We start from the raw sequence: 16,793 nt of genomic DNA on the forward strand, positions 1-16,793 counted from the left end.
TCGTTCATAGTCGGTAACTGACATGGAACCTTGTTTAAGTTCAAGAAATTCCTTCCGTTTTTGGTCAATGAATCTCTGACTGATATACTTCTTTCGAAACTCGGTTTGGAAGAATTCCCAAGTTACTTGCTCTCTAGGCACAACAGAAGTCAATGTATTCCACCAATAGTAGGCAGAATCACGTAGCAAGGAGATAGTACACTTTAGGCACTCATCGGGTGTGCAAGATAGCTCGTCGAGTACCCGAATAGTGTTGTCCAACCAAAATTCAGCTTGCTCGGCATCACCGCTGTCCGTAGCTTTAAATTCAGTAGCCCCGTGTTTTCAGATTCTGTCAACTGGGGGCTTATTTGACCTTATTTGGTCCGTTACAGGAGGTATTGTAGGTGCGGGGGTGGTATTTGTCGGGAATGGAGGTTGTGGAACAGCCGTATTAGTTCGAATGTATTGGTTGAACCAATCATTCATCACGCTATAGAAAGCTTGTCTAGCCTCATCATTCGGATTACTAGCATTAGGTTGAGAGTCCGCCGGCGCTGTCCCTTGTGCGGGAGCAGGCGCTACACTCTCAAGATCATCAGCTACCGCTCGGTCGGGATCGGGATCCATTACTATAAATAAACACATTTGCAAATGTCAGAAATCACCACACTATCAAATAATCACATAAAATGGCATGTATAGCTAAACCCAACGCATTACGGTAGTCCTAGAATCGACTAAACCGTAGCTCTGATACCAATAAAATTGTAACACCCCGTACCTGAGTCCGTCGCCGAAGTCGGACACGAGGGGTTTGCAGACTTAAATCACTTCTTTGCACTATCCATTTCAAATTTTCCAGGCAAGCTGGCTAACTGCGTCACTGTCACCTTAAAAATCATATCTTGAGTTTCACAACTCAAAAATCAGTTTCGTGATTTTTTCCCTGAAACTAGACTCATATATGCATCTACAAATTTTTTTCTAGAATTTTTGGTCGGGCCAATTAGTACAGTTTATTGGTCAAAGTCTCCCATGTTACAGGGATCGACTACACTGACCTTTGCACATTACGACTTGGATATCTCCCTGTACATGGCTTCAATACTGATGCCGTTTGTTTATATAGAAACCAGGCTCAAAGAGGAATCTATACATATATGGCATGACTTCTAAATGTCTCTGGTTAATTTATAATGAATTTCCAAATTCAGATTAGGGGATCCAGAAACCGTTCTGGCCCTATCTCACGAAAACTTTAACATCTCATAATATACTATTCATATGAACGTTTCGTTACTTTCCTATGAAAATAGATTCATCAAGGTTCGATTACATAATTTATTCACTATTTAATCCCATTCCTACTATTTTTAGTGATTTTTCACATCCACATCACTACTGCTGCCAGCATCTATTTTTAAGGTAAACTTTACCTATTTCATGATCCTCCATGGATCAACTAGAGTTTGTTATACATATTCCAAAAATGATCATGAATAACCATTCCCATGGCTAACCGTTACCAACATTTCCATACCTCTCGACGGACAACATACAAAACGATTATAAAGCTATGATCAAAGTATATTTAAGCCATTTTCGCATGGCTATCCAAATTTACACAAAACCGAAGGGTACATGACCAACAACAAAAGGGTAGTCCTATACATGCCATTTCAAAGTTCAACCAAAAGTATACCAAAAGGAGCTTTGATAGTGTGGGCGACTTCGACTTCAAAATCCCGAGTCCGATAGCTGAAGAACCAAAATCTATAAAACAGAGAATCAAAGAAACAGAGTAAGCATTAAATGCTTAGTAAGTTTTGAGCAAAGAATTTAGACACAACCAGAGTATAGCATTCATGTAGCTAAACGGATAATTTCATATGCACAAATTTTCAATATCATACTTACTTCACATTACCAACCCTTTTATTCATACACAAAGATCAACTTAGCCAAAGGCCGGTAGCTCATTTATCAACTGAGCGAATACTTATTTGTAAGGGCTCAACTAATTCAAAGCACATACGAAACATACCACAATGTTGGGATGTTACAAGCGTATTAACTGAAATTTTTATAGCAAGATCATTCATTCCCAAATCACGTACCTTCGGAATTTAACCGGATATAGCTACTCGTTCAAATGCCTTCGGGACATAGCCCGGTTATAGTAACTCGCACAAATGCCTTCGGGACTTAACCCGGATTTAGTAACTCTCACCAATGCCTTCGGGCTTAGCCCGAAATTAGTATCTCGCACAAATGCCTTCAGATCTTAGTCCGGATATGGTCACTTAGCACAAAGCCTTCGGGACTTAGCCCGGACATCATTCGAATAACCATGCACATTTAACAATAAATCATGACACATTCGTATTTCATTTTCATTAGCAAAACTCAAACACAAGACACTTATCACTCTTGCAATTTTGGCTCAATAGCCACACACAAAGAGCATGATTTTGATTTGCTTAAAACATGATCTAATCAAATCATAATTTAAGCTCTATTACTCAAGAACTTACCTCGGATGTGGTCGAACGTTTTCAGCGGCTATTCAATAACTTTTTCCTTTCCCTTATCCAACTGTGGTCCTCTAAGCTCTTGAGCTAATTCAAACAAATTTAACTTATTAAAGTCTCATTATGCTAGCTTATGGCCGAATATGACAAGGAGTTTGATTGGTCATATGGCCACCTTCTAGCTCAACTACACAATGGTCATATGCATTTTTAATCACATCAAGCAATTTAATACAATTCATTCGAACATCAAAAGAAAACCTCAAGGTACTTAGCCCATATATACTTTAGGCATTAGAGTCACATATATATATGGAATCATGAATCAAACTCAACATTTTAGCTAATATTCCCCCTTGGCCGAATTTTCTAAGCCAAGACAAAAGCATCAATATGCTTGCCTCTAACCGAATACATGCAACACCAATCTTCTTCCTATGGCCGAATATGCATGTCTATGTTGAGGCCGATTATATCCTTAATACCACACATAAATGGCATACATTTTACTAACTAATGCATTACATATTATAACTCAATACGCATCCATCATTTAATTCATAACCGAAGCACCATCATGTGTAAGTATATACCTTGAGATAATATATAGGTCATACCAATACATCATGTGCAATCATATATATATGTGCAAGAGCCGAATCACAAATTTGATTATAACCAAATTTAAACATATATCCAAAACATAAATCTTACCTACCATGCAATAAGCATAAATCACACTTATGGATATACCATGGCCGATACTTCCAACAACACCAAATAAAAATATACTTCATGGATCTAAGGTAGAACCAAGAAAGAAACTCATAATCATCAAGATGTAAGCAACTACCATTGTTCATCTAGATTTAGCATGAAACACAACCATCACCCTTATTAATCTCCATAGCCGAAAACCTTACTTATTCCAAAATCACAATTTCAACATGGGTTACCAACAATAACTTGATATCTCACTCAAAATCAACTAGGATTTCAAGAACTAGTATCAACTTCCTTACCTTAATATCGACCTAAGATGACCGATTGCTTCACTACTTCCTTCCTCCTCTCAATCCGGCCAAGAAGAACCAAAGAACACAACTTGTTTCCTTTCTTCCTTAGAACATTCGGCCAAGAGAAATGAAAAAGATGGACACTTTTTTTTTGTTTTCTTTCTTACATTCACGGCAATGGGGAGGGGGGGAGAAACAATCACACACCTTCTTTCTTTTTTCCATTTCTTTATTACTAACTTTATTTTATTGTTTCCTCCCATGATGCACCAAGACAACATGTCTATGACATGTTTTGCCCATCACCCTATGTCCATCCTAATGTCATGGCCGGCCACTACTAGATGGGGGGAAAATTGACATGCAAGTCCCCCCTTTTTCAACATGCACTAATAGGTCCTTATGTTTTGATCTATCACATTTCAAAAATGTCACAGATAAGTCCTATTGACTAAATTCACATGCAATTTACTAAATCGAAGCTTAAAATTTTCACACATTTATTTTAGACAATAAATATCATATTCAAATAATTTGGTGACTCGGTTTAGCGGTCCCGAAACCGCTTTCCTACTAGGGTCGCTTTAGGGCTGTCACAGTCATGACGGTCTGAAGATGGAACGTCGAGCAGAGTTCCAATGTGAACTCGAGATACGTCGGCTCGACTATCTCAAAGAAAAGGCCCTACGGGTCAGTTGTCAAGAGGGCTCGGACCGCGTCAGCCAATTGAATTTGTTCAAGTATGGCCCAATCAATGCAGTGGCCAACACTTAGGGGTCAGGCCAGTAATATCTGATATAATTCCTCTTGGGGTCCCCAGGGAACCTAGAGGAACGGGTGCCTAATCTCTGCGGTAGGACCTAAGGATGACGCTGCTCCTTTCCTCTTCTTTGAGGCGGGAACAGCGGTCTTCTTACCACGTGAGGATGACATTGTACCTGCATTGAAAAGTTGAAGTTCAACCAATACATCCCAAAGATAGCATGGAAAAATAAAATTAATTAGGAATATTACATGAGACTCGCGTACTAAATGAAGAAAACAAAACTAAAATAACTAAAGTAATTATATCAAGTTATTAAAATAGGACTATGAGAATAATACGATGGGAAAATCTAATACATGAATGTATGTGGGTAAACATAAAATCCATGGAAACAAGAAAAATGGATGAATGTAGTATGAAAAATGGCAATATTCTTTAATGACAAGTATGAGTATTATTATTCTACTATGAATTTTCACTTAAAATAGTCAAATGGACCAGACAAAACATGAAATAGGAAAAATATTTAAAGAAAATAAAGAGAAAAGAGTAAACAAATGCAAAAGGGAGAAGCTTGAGTCATTAGAAATAGTGTTGTAGGCGACACACGGGCGTGGCAGGTAGGGCGTGTGGAGTTGCAGCGGCTAGGGTTAGGGATTTTTGGGGAGGGAGATGATGAATAGTGAGAGATGTTTAGAGATTTTGGGGCACATAACCGTGGAGCACACCCATGTGCCCTAATTTTTGCACGTGTGTTTTGTGATTTTTTAAATTTAGGTGCGTCTGACATTCGCCCCACGCCCATGTTCCTTGGGCGTGTGGGTGCACACGGCCGCGTTGCACGGCCGTGTCTTGCTTCGTTTGCTTCTCCCACGCCTGTGTTCTTTTTGACAATGTCGATCACGGGTGAATGACACGGACTATCGCACGCCCGTGTTAAATTCTGAATTTTAACCACGGCTTCAAGGCACGGGTGTGTCTCACACCTATGTTATTTTGGCAGTTTTGCCCATGTCCATGTCGCATGGCCGTGGCAACTTATCGCATCTTGTGTTGTGGAAAAACTTTTGCCCTGTTTTTACACGGCCGTATCGCACGGTCGTGTCTCCTCCTGTGGTGTGAGCACGGCCTAAGGCACGCCCGTGTGCCTGGCCGTGTGGATGGGAAAACCCTGTGTTTCAAGACTCAGTTAGTAGGTTAGATATGAAAAATTAGAATTCAAATAAATCATTACTGTTAGTGCTCGGGTTGCCTCCCAAGAAGCGCTTATTTATAGTCTAAGCTCGACTTACCTTTCTGGTGTATGGTCATGGTGGCTCGAGGAGTTTACAACTCTCATCCTTGCTATCAACTTTATCAATATAAGTTTTAAGACGAGTATTGTTTACCTTAAAAGTGCCAAATTTGGGATGAATTACCTCAACTGTACCATATGGAAAAATATTGAGTATCGTAAGAGGGATTACTCCGTTAGGTTCAGAAGTGGCAATGCGAGGGTCTGCTGCAACTAGTAGTACTTTGTCTCCAACCTTAAGTTGATTTGGTGATGTATTGAGTTTGTCCTGGCTCGGTTTTGGTTTATCAGGTGTTCTTGGTTTTTGTGTCCGCCATTCATCTAGTTCCTCGATTTGTAGCCTTCGTTCTTCATAGATAGGTCCTTTAATGTTGCTTGAACATGGCTCGTGTAGGTTCTTCGAACTTATTTCCTGCAAAGTAGGGTGCACCATATGGTCAGTTTTAGTAGAATGATTTATACAACCACCTTCAATTTTCGATGTGTTACTCGAATCACGAGCTTGAAGGGTGATTGTTTCATCTCCCACACGAAGTGTGAGTTCACCTGTGCCAGCAGTCATCCTAAAATCAAAGGTGCTTTACTATCTTCTTCCATGTGTGGAACAACAAAGTCTACTGGGTATATAAATTTATCGATCTTAACAAGAACATCTTCAATGATACCCCTAGGAAATCTAATGGTTTTATCAGCCAATTGAATGCTCGTCCTAGTTTGTTTGGGTTTCCCAATACCTAGCTGTTTAAACATTTTATAAGGCATAACATTAATGCTTGCCCCTATGTCAACCAATGCATTATGAACATCTAAACTACCAGTTAAACAAGAAATCGTAAAACTCCCTGGATCTTTCAATTTGTTGGGTAGCTTATTCTGTAGAATGGATGAGCAAACTGCATTCAACTCCACATGTGATGCCTATCCAACTTTCTTTTGTTTGCTAGAAGCTCCTTTAAAAATTTGACTGTGTTTGGCATCTGCGAGAGAGCTTCGATAAACGGTAAGTTAATATGTAATTTCTTTAATAGTTTAAGGAATTTATCGAATTATTCATCTGTACGGTCTTTCCTTGTCGCATTGGGGTATGGCACCCGTGGTTTGTACTATTTACTTATCGTTTTTTGGTCATTGTGGTCCACCTCACCCATACCTTTACTTACCACAGTTTTCTGCCTCTATTCTAGTTCAGGTGCAACTAACCCTTCCTCATCTTGAATGGTAACTGCATTGATTTGCTCCTTTGGGTTAGATTCATTTGATCCCAAGTAGTGATTGACCCTCGTAGTAACGAATTCAACCACTATTTAGCTTTGTTTCTCAATGAAAAGGGAATAACCGAAGGCGAATGGCATCATGAAAAACACCATTAATTTTAAATGTATCACATAGTTCCAAAAAGTTTGCCAAGTGAGCATTGGGATCTTCGTCCTGCAAACCATCAAACTGAACAAATTGCTGTATCATTTGAATTGTGTTAGGTTTCATTTCAAAAGTATTTGCAGCTACAGCAGGCCTAACTATGCTCGATTCAGTTCCTATTAAAGAAGGTATAGCATAATCATACATAGTTCTGATTAGCAGCAATCACAGGAGGTAGTGGATTTTCTTGGTTTTCAGCCATCACCTCAGTTGTGGTTGAAATATCGTCCTCTTGCTCTCCTTCTGTGTATCTTAAGCTTCACCTTATTTCTCTTCAGTTTCTACAAACTGTGCGATCGATCTCACTATCAAACAATAATGGTCCTGACGGGTTTCTTCTGGTTATAAACTAGAAAAACCAGTCAGAAGAAAATAAGTGAAGAATTAGAAAAGAAAATAAAAATTTAAATTGCAATAAAAGTAAAATGGCTAAAGTAATAAAAATCGAGTGTTCCTAATATCCTAGTTCCCCGGCAACGGTGCCAAAAACTTGATACATGATATTTGCGATAGCTTTTAAATATTTATAATTTATCGTTCTTGAAACTAACTATTATCACGATGAAGGCAAGTGTACCTATTGAACAGTAGTATAGCTTTAGCAAGACCAGATTGTTGAACTCAAAGGAACCAAGAGTACTAGTAATTACTTTCTTTTTATTATCTAGCCTAAAAATTAAGGGATTTGTTTATCTAAATTAATTAACTAAACTAAGAATGCACAGAGAGAAATTGGGGAAATGCTTTTGGGAAAACTCGATTGATTAAGACAATACCCAGGGAAAAATCCACCTAGACTTCACTTGTTATTTGACTCTGAATCAGACGATTTATTCATTTGACTTGATCCGTAAAAATCCCTAAGTTATATTATTATCTCTCTAGAGACTAATAACGTCTAACCCTAGGTTGATTAATTGAAATCTCTTTCTAATTAACACCTAGTGTTGCCTTAACTCGATCTATGGATCCCCTTATTAGGTTTCACCCTAATCCGGCAAAATCTTATCACCCTATCTCTAGGCATGCAATCAACTCCGCTTAATTATGACAAATTTACTCTTAGACAGGGTCTATTCTTCCTTTGAATAAGAGCATTAACTCGAATCAATATCCTGGAATATTAAAACAAGAATTAAGAAAACATAATTAAGAAAAGTCAAATTTTATCATACAATTCAGATAATAATAACAAGATCCGTCTTAAGCTTCATGCCCCTTAGGTATTTAAGGGGTTTAGTTCATAATTATAGAAGAAAACATCTCAGAAGAATAATGAATACAAAACATAAAGAAAACCCAAAACCCCTGAATGGAAATTGAAGAGAGATCTTCAGTCTTGATGATGAATCCAGCTTCTGAGATGGATCAATCGGCTTCCCTTAAGTAATTTCTTGCCTCCTACTCTGCGTCTCCTTCCTAAGTGCCTCCTCAGGTGTTTAAATAGGCTTTAGAATGCCTAAGAGCCTTCAAAATTGGCCTTTTTCGAATAGGGTTACACTTGTGCTCGGCAGGGACACGCCCGTGTGACACACCCGTGTGTGATTACTCCAGCCTGTGGTAGAGGCTGTTGAATAGGCACGGGCGTGTAATCTACCTATGTAAGTCGTGCTTCAATCCTACCAATGGGACACGGCCGTGTGACGCGCCCGTGTGAGGAAGTCCAGGTCGTGTTGATTTGCCATGTGGGTCCATTTTCTCCGTTTTCGGCCCGTTTCTCGTTCTTTTTACTCTCCTATGCTCACCTAAGTATAAAACATGAAATTAAAGAATTAAGAGCATCAAATTCACCAAATATAAGGAGAAATCATCCATAAATGTATTAAGCATGGGATAAAAATATGTATAAATTACGGTTTATCACTACATCTAGGACATGGCGTTGGCATCTTATTGTGCGTATAATAATCCCGAGTATCCTTAGTATTCCCAAAGGTTCAACGGGTAGTCCAAGGATTTGTCAAAGATTTGTCGAGGTATGATCATATTGAAAGGGTACGGGTATGTACACCAAGCTTGTAGTTATTGAGATTACGAAATGATGAAACTTCGGTAAGATGAGAATAAAGATATTATGATCTCGAGTTCTATTGAACATTATGTAAATTGAATGAGGTAGGATGTGATTACAAAGATTACTAAAAATGAGATGAGTCAGGTTATGTTATGTATGTGTACGATAATGCATATTATTATTTCTTATTAGTTACATGCAAGCTCACTAAGCTTTATGCTTACTCCTTCTCTCTTTCATTTCCTTGTAGTATCACTAAGCTAGCTTGGGGATCAAAGGACGTCGAAGGCTCGTTCACACTATCAATTAGATCTTTTGGTTATAGTTAGTCTCAACATTTTGAGTATGGCATGTATAGGGACTTGGTTTTTGGTTATATGTCATATTGGTCTAGCCAAATATGTTGGCTTATAATGATAGTTGATTCATTTTATGTATGGCCATGAGATATGACTCATAATGATTATTGGGTTGTAAACCTATTCATCCATGTATGTATATGCCAATTTTATTATGATATGGCCTATGTTTATTGATGATGGAATGTTTATGAATGTCTTGTGTGTGTATAAGATGGTATGAAAATGCACGCATACAAGTTTAAGTAATATTGCTTATTCGTATATGCGTGTTGGTAAGATTTGATTTGTCATATTAAGGAGTTTTAAACAAGTATAATGTGATAGGCAGTTGTCATGCATAGGCTATGTTATGAGTGTTAAGGTATCATTGCGGCCATAGAGGTGTTTGTACAAATAAGGGTGGCAAGTGGCTTGGAAAATAGCATTAAAGTCGCCCACACGGGTAGACACACGGGCGTGTGTGTAGACCGTGCGTGATACACGGCTTGCCCCATGGATGTGTGATCTGGCTATGCATCCCCTACACCTTAGTTAATGCAAAATAGAATGCCCAGTAGTAAACACATGGGCAGAGACACGGCCGTGTGTCTCGGCCGTGTGAGAGACACAGCTTCAGAACATGGGCGTGTGCCCAGGCCATGTGAAGTCTGCACCTAATTTTGGGATTTAATTCGCCATAAGGCCTAAGGATACGGGCATGTCCCTTAGCCGTGTGACCTTATTTGGTTGATGACATCATAGTCAGAGAGTTACACGGGCTGAGGACATGGGTGTGTCCCAAGCCACACGGGCTTGTGTGACCACACCGCCTGCCCACATGGGCGCGTGATTCTCCAAAACATGAAAAATTTTTAAGTGTTGTAAAAGTTTCGAAAGTTCTTGGTTTAGTCCCAAATCTTTTTTGATGCATGTTTAGGGCCTCGTAGGCCTGTATAAGGGATGTTAAGTATATGTTTGAATGACCTTGATTGGAATGAAATTTTATGGTCTGATTTTCATGTGTTTGATTGCGTCTCTACCCATGTGGACAAAAATAAGCTATTTACTAAGCCAATTTGCCACCCAAATTTGTGCACACCTACACAATTCAAATGATACTCATTCATGGCATAAATGAACATCCAATTCAACCACAATCAAGGCTAAAACATACCATTTCAATACCAATAACTAACATGCTTATTATCTCATGTTTCACTTATTCCAATCATACCAACTTCACATATTCAAATCGACTAATAAAACCTTTCCAAACAACGCATCATCATTCACCAATTCACAAGCTCATAACTTCCCAATTATCAACCAAAATAAACCAACTCACATGGCCAAATATGCAAACCAAACCTTAGACATTTACAAGCCAATTCAAATGGCTAAAATCATAACCAGAACAAAACCAACATGACCAAAGTCCCTGTAACATCCCAAAATAGGGCCTAGTCAGAAGAGTGGTTTTGAGACAACGAATCTGACGTTAAAATATTTTTTATGATTATTATGAGTTCTAGGTTATGAAAATAAGCATGTGTTGAAGTTTCATGAAGAAATTCTAAGCCTAAGGTGTCCAATTGGAAATTAAGGACCAAATTGAATAAATTGCAAAAGTTGGGTTCTAGAACCAATTTGCAGGAAATTGCTTTGAATTATAAATTAGAAGGTCTTAAATAGCAATTTTTCCCAAATTCTATGTTTTTAGACAAAAATGAACATGCATAGAAAAATTTGGAAGTTTTGTAAGGACAGGCATTTTGATCATTTGGTAATAAACTTAATAAAAAGGGAAAAAGAAAGCCAAAATCAATAATCTTCTTCCCCTTAGCTGCTGAAATTCATAGAACACCATAAGCCAGGGTTTTCAACATTTCAAGCTCAATAGTAAGAGCTCTCTAGCACGATTTTTAATGTTCTTTGTAATTTTGAGATCCTCGTAACATGCTCTATCCATTTCTACCCATATCACAAGCTAGGGTTCTTGTTTGGAAATTTACTCACTCATGAGATGCTTGTGTTTTGATGATTTATGGAGGAATATGAGAGTTTAAAAGATGGTAAACAACTTTTACTAGGTAGGTTTTCATGGAAATGGCTTAAAGGACCATTTTGTAAAAGGTATAAAATATGTGGTAGAAGAGTGAAGTAGATGAAAATATGGGCTGGTATGAGCTTAGGGTACATTTGGCTAGGCATGGGTAACCAAGGAATTTAATGCATTCCATTATACGAGCCTAGGGACTAATTTGTAAAAATGTAAAATGTTGGGGCCAAAATGATCATTTTGCCCAAGGGTAAAATTTAGGTCTGAAATGAATAGTATGAGGTATTAATAATTTATTTTTTACTGGTATAGACCCCGAGGAACCAATTTTGGAGGTTGACCGTGGAAAGTGAAAGGTTTCGGTATAACCGAAATATGAAACCGAAGCAATTACTAGGTAAGTTCGTGTAACTCAAAGTAAACTTTAAATATACTTGAAAATGCATATTCTTAAATGTATGTTAACTTAGATATCGATTGCATGACAATCCATGAAATGTGGTAGTGTAAAATGAAAAAGATGAAAATTGTCCCAGTTAAATGAAAAATGGAGATTCAGTAGGTAAATTCTTATTTAAATGACATGAGATCCTGCATGTGTTCCAGAAAGGGACTTAGCCCAGATAGATAACCCGATGATCTTAGTATAGTAAGGATCTAGCCCGGACGGGTGCTCCTTAATTGATCGAACCTCCCAATGAATATATGTGCATTGTGGATTTAGCCCGGATGGGTAATACGATTAAGGACTGAAATTAGCCTGGAGTGGCATTTCAGATCCGAGCGTATTGGAGTAATTGTCATTGTAAGGGATTTAGCTTGGAATGGTAATCTCGACAATACTCTTTGAATTTATGTTATGAGGGATTTAACCTGGATTGGTAATCTCGCCGTAAGAATGAGGTTTACGGTAGTGTATATTTAAAATGGTCACTAGCGTGACTTGACGGTAAACGGGATACCCATTGAGATTTCTGAGAAACTCAACAAGACTATAATAAGACACGAGAATGGAAATGTTTGAATTGATAAGCTCATCTAAGATTCATGCTATATTGCTTGAGATAAAACTAACTTGATGATTGAGTGTATGTGATAGGGGATTTATACTATGTATTTTTGGCATGAATATCTTTTATGGTTGTATGCAAAAGAACCAGTAAGTTTACCTCCCTATTATCCGAACTTACTAAGCATGTTAATGCTTACCCCCTTTCCTTTCCCTGTTTTACAAAGCTCGTGGATTCGTGAAGATTGGAAGGTGATTGGAGTATTGTCAACACTATCAGCTTACCTTGCTTTGGTATATAGATATCTTACTTGTTATAATGGCATGTATAGGTTTTTGGTTATTTTGTTGTATGTGTCATTGGTTAGCCAGTGTAAGGGCTTGAATGATATACCTATTCATTTTGTATCTAGCCATAAGACATGGCTCATTTTGATGTAGGTTGTAACTTACTAATTGTGCATGTTGGTGTTTAAATGTTCATGTGATGGTTAAATGTGGTATATCATGAATGGACATGTGGAATGTGGCCAAATCACTTGGAGATGGCTAGGTCATAATTGGCAATGAGTTATAAATTGAGCCAAGCCTAAAAGTGTTCGATGATATGATAATTGATCGCGTAATTCGTAACAAGTAATAAATATTTATAATGAAGATCAAACCTAGACTAACTATTATCACGACGAAAAGGCAAGCGCACCTATCGAACAATAGTATAGTAATGGTAAGACCGGGATATCATACCCAAGGGAACCAAAAGTACTAGTAATAACTATCTTTTTATTATTTAGCCTAAGAATAAAAGGGTTTGTTTTAATTAACTAATTGTTTAAACTAAGTAACTGATTTAATTAAAGCAGAGAGAAAATTTGAAAAAAGACTAGAAGAAAAGCAATTGATAAAGATGACACCCAAGGAGGAATCCACCTAGATTTCACTTGTTATTTGACTCTGAACCGGACGATTTATTCACTTGAATTGATCCGTGAGACTCCCTAACCTATGTTATTATCCCTTTCGAGACTAATAACGTCTAATCCTCAGTTGAATTAATCGAAATTTCTTTCTTAATTAAAACCCCTAGGGAAGTAGTAAATCACTCTATGGACTCCCATATTAGGTTTCACCCTAATCCGGCAAAATCTCGTAGCCCTATTTCTAGGCGTTCGATCAACTCCGCTTAATTATGCCAAATCTACTATTAGGCAGGGTCTATTCCTCCTCTGCATAAGCACATCAAATCATAAATTAATACCCGGAATATTAACTCAAGCATTAAGAACACCTAATTAAGAAAAAATCAAGTATTTATCATACAGTTCAGATAATAATAACAAGATCCACCATAGGTTTTATCCTCCTTAGGTATCTAAGGGGTTTAGCTCATAATAAAATAAGAGTACATCTCAAGAGTATGAAAATAACAAAACATAAAGAAAACTCTAAAACCCTGAAGGAATTTTGAGAGAGATCTTCAGTCTTAGAGTAGCTCCGTCTTTTGAGATGGATTGTCTGGCTTTCTTCAAGTAATTCCTGGCATATGGTTCTGTACTCCAGAAAATTTCTGGAAAGAGCGGTCTCCTTCTAGGTCACACTTAGGGTGTTTATATAGGCTTTGGATTGGCTTTCTTCCTCCCTAAGTACCCTTTTCCGTGTAAAATACAACTCTTTGAAAAAGGGACACGCCCATGTGCCACTACCGTGTGACGTGATTACCAGGCTGTGTTCGATCCGTTGAATTACACACAGCCATGTGGGCTCACTGGCCAGGCCATGTGAATCATTAAAACCTTGGTCGACACCCCCGAAGGACACGAACGTGTGAGATGCCCGTGTGGCAAGGCTTAGGCCGTGTCATCTTCTCAATTTGGTCCGTTTTGTCCCTTTTTAGCTTGTTTTTGGCTCCTTTCGACTCTTGGTGCTCTCCTGAGTACAAAACATGAAATAATCGGATTAAGAGCACCAAAATCCACAAATCTAGTAATAAACATCCATAAATATGCTAAGTATTTGGGGTATAGATATGTATAATTTGGCGTTTATCAAATACCCCCACACTTAAGCATTTGCTTGTCCTCAAGCAAAATTCTCATTTACTGCTAGAATTCATTCTTCTCAATCACATAATCATTGCTGATAATGTTATAAGTTATTCCACAGAAAATCATACAATGAGAATTCAACTATAGGGGCATTAAAAGCCTCAAACAATCTAAATCGAATATTTTGATAATAAAATCATAGGTAATCTCCTTCCTCTAAGTAATTAAATTTAGTCCTAAATATACAAGAGATGACATCCTCACTAAAGATTCACTCAAATCACTCAAAGTGTTTAAGGTTCAAGATTAAGCACTCGATTGTCTAACATGAAAAGTTATTACCATAGGCTTGCATGAAAATCAAATCTCCACCACTTGTAAATGATATGATACACTAATCAAAAGGTCTTTGCATGATTGTAACGGGGTTTAGGTTATAGGTATGGATACAAGCTGAAGAGACAAAGGTTAGAATCGAGATAATTTCAATATATTACCCCACCATCAAAAACTTAATTACTGAACCACAAACAAATATCTAGAACTATTTTACATGAGTTCATGACAACTTTAGCTTGCTGAGAATTACAATATAATACTGAGTTTTTTTTTAAGAATAAATCAAGTCGATACAATATAGAAATCATACTTCATGATTCAGTAAAAAAAATGGTGAACATAGCGAGGTAACAATATTAAATTCAATCTTGATAAAAAGGGTAAAATTCAGTAGGAGGATTTCAACAATAATGGGTTAATGGGTTAATGATGAGGGTTAATCAATGAAAATAGGTTAGTAGGCTCAAGGGGTTTCACTAAGGGTTTAATTATGTGGGAAGGCTTTTTATGGAGTAAATGGGTTAAATCCTAAGTGCCTTTATCATCTCAGTTATCAAATCATACGTGTGATCTCGATATGTATAATCGAAGCAAGTTCTAGAATAACAGTTCAATGTTGACACACTCAAACCACAAAAGACGTGAGCAAGAAAGAAAGCTATATGCTCAAAAGGCTCAAAAATCTCACCAAAAATTTAGGTTTTTGATGTCATTCCTGTATACTTAAGATTTCAAGATAATACCTCAATTTAGGAAAATAATCTAAAAAATTTTAGTTCTCAAAATATCAACTTATCATGCTCTATTCTCTAATGTCCTATAATCAAATAATCATGCATAATTCCCATGGTCTAATTCATGACATACCAAAAATAATTATAGATCAATCAGAATTTATTCGATCAAGATTATGAGAAAATCACTTAAGTACAAGACCAACTTAATGTATTTGAGAATAATGCAAAAAGTTAGGTTTCGTGTTCACCCCCCCCCCACACTTAAGATGTACATTTCCCTCAATGTACAAAGATATATTATTCAAAATAAAGAAAATCATAAGAGGAAAGAAGGTGAAATTCCCTGTTATATGGATGTGGAGCTTGATTCTGAGGATGGAGTGTTTGGGGAAAGTGGTGGCTGCCATTGTTCTTGGCTAGATGAAGAAATTGGGTCGTTGAACATGGCACTCGTGAGGTATTGTTTCCCTTTTGTTTCCTCATTCCGTAAAATATTCCTAGCAGCTTTGCTTGGAGTTTGTAGAATCATGAAGAGTTTATTAAGAGTTGGTGTGGAAGAGAGCGTAGTGGAATTACTTGTTAGAAATACCAGAAAATAGAAAAAGTAATTTACTAATATAGATATGTATTTCAAAATAAAATAATAAAATTGAAATGAAAATAAAAATAAAAATAAAAATAAAATAAAATAAAATAAAAATAATAATAATAAATAGGAGGAGTCAATGATCCTCGTCGGTAGGGCCCTCAGGTGTAGTGCTGGAGTGGCGATGTGGAAGTGTTGGCATAGCTACTGTATCATGGCCTGCATATTGTCCATCTTTCGGTCCCGTCGTCGATCTCGCTCGTGGATCATCTCGAACTGTGTAGTGCAATACTGCTCGAAATGGGCGAGTCCGTCGAAAAGGTGTGCCAATGAAGCAGCCGCATGAGCTGGTCATTCCCTAGGTGGCATGGTAGAAGGCTTCTCATGCTGTGGGGGAACATCATCGGGATGTCCTCAAGATCCGTCTCGTCAATGGCATGTGAGAGACGGTACTGAGGAGGATCGGTCCCACGTCGGTACTCGATCATCCTTATGTGTAACATAGTCGTGATGCCCTGTGGGGACATCTGACCTATCAGGGTAAGCGTTGATGACTTGGCCACGGTGTTGAGGAGGCCGAAGTGTCTGGCAAGGAGCATCACGTAGGTGCCGATGGAGATCACTCCCTTCCTATGCTGCTCGGTCTGATGGCGAA

Source organism: Gossypium hirsutum, chromosome A13 (assembly GCF_007990345.1).
Source record: "Gossypium hirsutum isolate 1008001.06 chromosome A13, Gossypium_hirsutum_v2.1, whole genome shotgun sequence".
In the NCBI taxonomy this organism is placed as follows: domain Eukaryota; kingdom Viridiplantae; phylum Streptophyta; class Magnoliopsida; order Malvales; family Malvaceae; genus Gossypium; species Gossypium hirsutum.